The sequence below is a fragment of the Varroa jacobsoni genome, unplaced genomic scaffold, assembly GCF_002532875.2.
Source record: "Varroa jacobsoni isolate VJ856 unplaced genomic scaffold, vjacob_1.0 contig02321, whole genome shotgun sequence".
NCBI classification, from domain to species: Eukaryota; Metazoa; Arthropoda; class Arachnida; order Mesostigmata; family Varroidae; genus Varroa; species Varroa jacobsoni.
The window spans coordinates 47,021-53,814 of NW_019214798.1; the positions used below are offsets into that span (position 1 = coordinate 47,021).

The following is a 6,794-nucleotide window of genomic DNA, read 5'->3' on the forward strand; positions in this document are numbered from 1 at the left end:
CGGTCTCACTAGCCGATGGCCGACGTGGCGCGCAGGCATCAGGTAGGGAAAAGGGCTCTATACATTCAAATACACGGCCTCAGAATTTGAGAGACAATGGAACCTTGCCATGATCAATAGCAGTCTTTTTTTTGCTCAGTTTTGAGTGAGAGCGATATTTGACGGTGTGAACAGCTGAACACTGCCGCTGTCCGCACGCGATTATTATTATTCTTTTAGAGACGTCTCAGGCAAGACAAAAACTGCCCCTTTGGCGAGAAATATTGAGTTACATGATTGTAAGTTGTCAGCAGTTCAAGCAGCGTTCATAGACCGTTTGGACGTCGGGTCGCGATGATGTCGGCGCCGTATGTGGTGTAGGCGGCCCAACAATGTCTTAACAGTGGCAGAGTTAAGAATGAAAATCCACTGACAACGGTAACGCCATCTGCTATTGTTCATCCTCTATCTTGTACTGCGTGTAAAGTGTATTACTCTGTGTGTTTGAATGGGGTTTGTGTCTGTGTGTCGGTTTGCCTATCTGTCTATTTGTGTACGTGAGATCCACTCCCAAAAAAGGTCATTGCTGCCTGCGTTAGGCGCCGGTTGGCGCTGTTCATGTCGCTTTTGTTTCGAGCTGACATCAAAACGGTGGTGGTTCCCCTACCGCCACTCCCTGTACCCTACATATTCAACGGTACTAGATCTGTGCGCCGTTTGATTTTGAGTAGACTCTGCCGACGCCTATGCCGCCGCCGCCGCCGCCGCTGAGAACGTGAACGGTTGTACGAACAATAATGACGTGACCTCGTTTCCAAATCAATCGTCGGTTGTCAAGACTAACGTGTTTTGGTGGCGGTAGATTTAGAGGGCATGGAGCCCAGTGACAGGCAGCTTCAGTAACAACATCTGGGTAGAACGGAGATGTGAATGTACGGTTGTTGTAGCGGCTCCCATATCAGCCTCAGCGTCGGAGTCGCCGTTAACCACGACAGCAACTCTGGCCACAACAATATGTAGTATCGACGAAGGCGCCTGCAGCAGATTAAGGAGTTTAAAAGCTATAATACGGCCTGCTATTATATATAAGCAACTTCAAAAAGGTCTAACATATCAGCGTTTTACTGTAATTATTATCGTTGTAATTCACTCGCTTGTTCAAGATCGGCAAAGATGAAGGTCGGTGAAGCAATATATTGCTTGCCGGCCTTCACTCTTTTCATAATGGCAGACAGGAGACTAGAAGTCTCCTGTCTACAGTTATCTAGTAATAGTTTTAAAGATTGTCTCGGTACTTATAATGGATATGGTTAATGATGGTTGACTGAGCTGTTACCGATATAAGTCTACAATTATGCATCTCGCAAGAATAAGTTGAAAATTATCATTTCAAATCACTTTTATGAGTGTTAGGAAGTCTCGTCGATAACTGATCATCTAGGTCTACTCACCGTACGTATAACATGTATATGGATGCTCACATGAAATTGTCCCAGTGCCTTTGCAACCCCCGCGACAGTTGCAGCCGCCTTCTCACCTGTGGGGAACTGTAGTCGAATAATTTCACGAGAAAGGTGTAAGTATAAAGTGATGTCTGTAATACGCAATCTGTCTCACCTAGTTGCTACACACCTATGAAACTCCAGAGAGGATTACTGCTGATTTATCTAAGCATGCTCTGAATCTAATAAAACAGGCTAGATCATATGGGAAGACTTCATTTGTTACTGGTATTAGTAGTATTTGGGGTGAAATACTTTAGGCTGGAGCTTTTTAGATACACAGATAGATGGCTATCGTCGATGAAAGGTGCTTCTTTGTGACTGATTGCCATGGCTTTGGTCGTGACTTTGTTTAGTCAACATTAATGAACGAACTATATATTTATCCATTTACCATTTTATTCCTCAAAAACAGCACGCAGAAGAGCCAGGACGCAGAAAAGGACGTATATATTGCCGCAATAGTACAAAGTATACCCGCACACGTCTTTTGTCTTCTGCGCTATTTGCTTTGCATTACTATGTACGTCAGACGTAGCCAAACTTCATATAATAGGCCCCGCGAAATGTTCGATGTATGTGACTTACTTACTCGGTACGTTTTTGATACGGATTAAATGCGGATGTTTTTAATAGTAAGTCAAGTCATATATATATATATATATATATATATATATAGCTCGTGAGATATACGTACGTATCAGTTCAATTGACTACTTATATAAAATCGTACACTTTAATATTATAGAATAGGCGCTGAGGGCACGAGCGGCCTTTCCTGCAGAGACGACTCATAACGCCAGTGTCACCTGAGCTGATTGCTGCCGCATCCGGTCATCCGGTAACACACCCGGTCAACTAACGTCCTGCAGTCACCTCTTCTTGACATTGAAAGGTAGCTGCGTTCGAGGGCTGACGTCCAGTCCCGTTAAAGTACGCGTTTCGTACCGGTGCCGAGCTACTGTTCGCTGTTACTGTTTTTATTCTCGAAGAACGAGGCTACGCTCCGCCAGATGGATAACATACGACGCATTGACAGCATACAAACATGCACGCGGAGACATACAAACCAGTGAAGACAGCCACAATACCAAATCAAGCATGGCCATGGCCGTGCAGCTCCAGTTAACGCTAGATTATTAAAGCTGCCCGCACCGACTCGCCTATAGCGATCCGGCCGCCTGATTCAGTCGAGAAAATACGCCAGTGTCATAAACAGACACGCACACGTAGAGCTATAACGACAACAATAAACAATTACAAAAAGTAATGGCACCGCCCGAAATGATGAGTAAAGAGGCACCGTGGGTAAGAATGAGTAAGGGAAACTATGTCATACTGCACGCGCGCATGCATATTGTATAGTATATTAGTGAATCCAGCCATGTTTTCATTATGCCGGACTGGAGCAAAAGAAACTAATATTTAATCAAATTGTTAAGCAATTCTCTACTGCATCCGTCATAAGCTTCACGTATACTGTACTAGTTATAGTGATTATAATAACTTAATTATAGCACGAATAGGATCAGCCTGGAAACAGATCTATGTCTAACTTGACGGCAATCTGACATGGTAAAAACGAATGTTAAGGTGAAAGAAGAACCGAAATGTAGACCGTCCCAACCTGTACATAGGTTGTAACGTTTGCCAGCTGGAAGCTAATCTTGGATTTGTTCCGTCTAAATCCTGAGTCTCTGTTTTTAATTGTGATAATAAACAAGTAAACAACGCGAATTTTTTTAAGCTGTCATCTCGTCTCTGCATTGAAAAAGCCTAACACTAGCTAAAGTATACTGTTTTATGGTAAACTACTTCGACTGCATATCGAGCTAGCGACAACGCTATCGAAAACTATTATAATAGTCTTCCTGACGGACTCCGTGCAATTCTTTCTCCTATTTTTCTATAGGTTTATCATCAGCCGTTCTTTATGAGCACTAAGTGCGCCTTGTTTTCCTTGTCGTCTACGATCAAGTAATTTAAAGGATGTGCCACATCAAACGAGGCTGCAGAATATAGAGCTAGAGCCATTGTACACCAATATGGCAGGCAATGTCGATGCCTAGAATTGCCGCATTTATTCTTGAGGAGAGCTGGCTAGGATGCCACCGCTGGTTTTCGTTAGTAAGGGGCATTTGAAAAGATCTATTCCAGTTCTGACTGAAAGGTTGTAAATACTTAAAGAAGAAAAATCGCTAGCTTAAAATGCGCTAGGCCAGGACTTCGAGTGGGTTCGTTTACAATCAATTGGCCCTGCTGATGGACTTAATGCTTTCGAAGCTTTTACCAGTGTTTGCCAGTATCTAATTTCAGTTTCTTAGAATCGACATTGGTCATGCATGGTCGAATCATGGTGGAATCCACACATATCCACAAGTATTCGCTTTCTTCTTCATAATCCTACGGCTCGGATCCCTATAAATGACGAAGTCAGCTCCTATTTTTGCTTCCTGCTCGGAGGTCTACGACGGTTCATCTTATAATGGAAAGGCCATGGTAGGGAAATGACACCGCAATGACACCGGTCAGGGCGCTAAACTAGATATGGATATCCAGTACTTTCTAACACTCAGTTGTTCAGGCCGGCCAGAAAACATAACAGTAGCATTCACAGCATCAATGCATTCGTTACCGCGCACTTCGCCAACTTCGATCTAAGCTGTTACCGTGTACCTCATCCTCCGATCCTTAAATTGACGCTTGAAGCTTTTGTTTGACTTGGAACACAGACATGGTCCTACTATTTTGATGATTGTGGATTCAGAATTCTATATGCATGCCCAACAAAGCTGTGCTCACTCCAAGCAAACAGTAGCACTCGATTGTTGATTATAAACAAATTCAGGTTACCGTTCTTTGTAGAAAGTTATGTTCCAAATTAGCCTCGTGTTCAATCTCTTTCTTTATGCTATTGAGATCGATTTTGCTTTTTGCTCGATCATAAACCTAAAAGCTTGCTGATAGTTATCTAGACGTCAAACACGGTCCTTAGGCGCTGCGTACTCGAACAATCCATAACAGATTTGACTCAACGCCCGAATCTTTTCTCGCCTATGAGAAGCCAGCTGGATCTTTGTGGAACCCAGCGCATACTCGTTCTCTATTTTTTGAAGCATGTGTTTTTGTAACCGTGTCTATGCGTCTATTCTTATTACTGTTTGCTTGTGGCGAAGTCCAATTAACCTGTGTTTGTCCATGTTGCTTTCCTCGTCAAAAAAAGACGTGTGCTCGGCATCGGTTCGTCTGCCCCCCATAGTCGGCAACGGGGTCCACCCGACGGATATAGTACATGTAAAGATGTACTTTATCTTCAGAGCTTGACAACACCTGCTGTTCTTTACTGGCCATCAGCGATGGCCATGGAGACAGGCAAGAATTCCAATTTCTACCCAGATACAGTTCAATTAGATCCGCCACAGCAGGAACGGAGGTGACAGTGGCGGCTATTATTGTGCCGTGCTGTCTCTCATTGAATGTGCTATCTTCTGTCACCATCCGTTGTACGACTGTTTCCCCGTTACAACCCCCAATGCTCTCCATCTCTGTCTCTAGTAATCGACATCACTATGCATTTGTCTCTGGCGTTGTGACAGCCTACCTTTGACTGTTTGACAGAATCAATGTATGGTAGCATCCACAGCCATCGTCATCATATTGATACACACGTGCTGGCAGGTTGATGTCAAATTTTCTTTTCTCTTTAGACACTGTACAGGCCTCATTACATTACGAAGCAACTATTGAAAAGAAAACTAAAGCAAATCATGTTTGACCGCATTAGAACGCATGCATGTTTCATAGCTTCATAAATTCTGCCTAATAAGATAACCGTTAACGCTGCACGACAAGGATTTCTGGAAATAGATAGAGCCATCGATCTCGAAATGAGGCTACGTATCAGTAAACGTACCAGAAGAAAAATAAATAAAATTTTTTAAAAAAGTTATTTTTTGTATTTCTTTAACATTAGATTTAACCAATACACTATGTGGAAATTATGTGAAGAAGGCTGACGTGGTACGCCTCATACTAAAGTTAGGCCAAAAAAAACGATTATACCAGTGAGACGGGTAGAAAGTGGTCTTACAATGAATAATAGATATGGTACGGGCCATACTCCAGCCAGAAGGAGTAACACAGATAGCATCCTATAACAACAAAACACAAACTTCAAATACGCTCGGCTCTGATGAATAGATCACGAAAATCGCAGAGTTAGCATTAGCAGGACAGTCAATTCACCCTTTGTTGTACCGTGAGTAGATTGCTCTGCTTCGTTTATGCAACTATTTCAGTTACGTCCCGTGTCATACTGCATATACCTATGTATAGAGGAAGAAGCTTATGAATTAAGCCAATTGTCGTCTTTGGCAGGAAAACGACGCAAGAACTGTATCAGAAGAAACAGAAAAAAAAAGGTTGTATCAAAAGGGAGAACATAGGATAAACTGAATTTCCCTTGAACCGGTCGAAGTGTTACAGGTTCTGGCTCGTTGTCGTCGATACGCTGTTGTCAGTTAAGACGGGTGCGTTGATAAGATGTCCATTGTTTGAAAAATCGATACTCATGAGCGCGGTAGCGTAACCTTATTCTGAGGCCAAGGCCAGGGCCTGATTCGCTAAGCGAGATCCTGCCATACGTTAATTTGCATGGTCAGGCCGAACTATACATGCGTGTATCCTTATCTTTCAGCATATTTTGGTGAGTTCCGAATTGAGCTGGGTGAGCGACACATGACTCAGCACTCAAATGCTCTAAATACGAGCTAACGTTCTAGCTCGTCGCGGAAGTTATGCTCGTTAATCGAATAGAATTACAAATGAACAGAAAGTACCACAGAAACGCACAATAATAACAGAGAGACCATTGTTTCAATTCTCAAACGTTTTTGCCACCTTATTACATGCAAATACGAGTGATAATAATTGAGCACAAGCAAATTAGCAAATATACAGTAATGTGACCTCCGTCACCTGTCTGCTGGAGAAACCCCACATAGGCTCAGCCAGAAGACCATCTAGTGGAAAGGGTCCTTGATGTTATACTTGCTGATACAGTAGAAATTTTTAAAAATGAAAAAAACGGGGGAAGGAAAAACAAAGGTGTTAAAAATGGCAATGTCTTTTGGTAATCGCTTATTCTATCTTCTTACTCATTGGCGCTCAATGTTTTGCTACTTTGGCGTTTATAGTCTTCCAGGCTATAATTTTCAAGTCACCATCTAGAATGCGACGACCGTAACGACGCTGGCTATCGACGTCCGCTGTAACGGCGACACCGGTGTTAAATGTCTTCCCATATTCAGGTAA

At 42.8% G+C, this 6,794-nt stretch overlaps 1 long non-coding RNA gene across 1 annotated transcript; it reads left to right on the top strand.

The window, feature by feature from the left end:
• Positions 1–327: 327 nt before the first annotated feature.
• LOC147751857 (uncharacterized) lies at positions 328–3,227 on the top strand. The gene is made up of 2 exons (XR_015315746.1): positions 328–1,555; positions 2,230–3,227. It is a non-coding gene; the product is annotated as an uncharacterized LOC147751857 (long non-coding RNA).
• Positions 3,228–6,794: the final 3,567 nt, after the last annotated feature.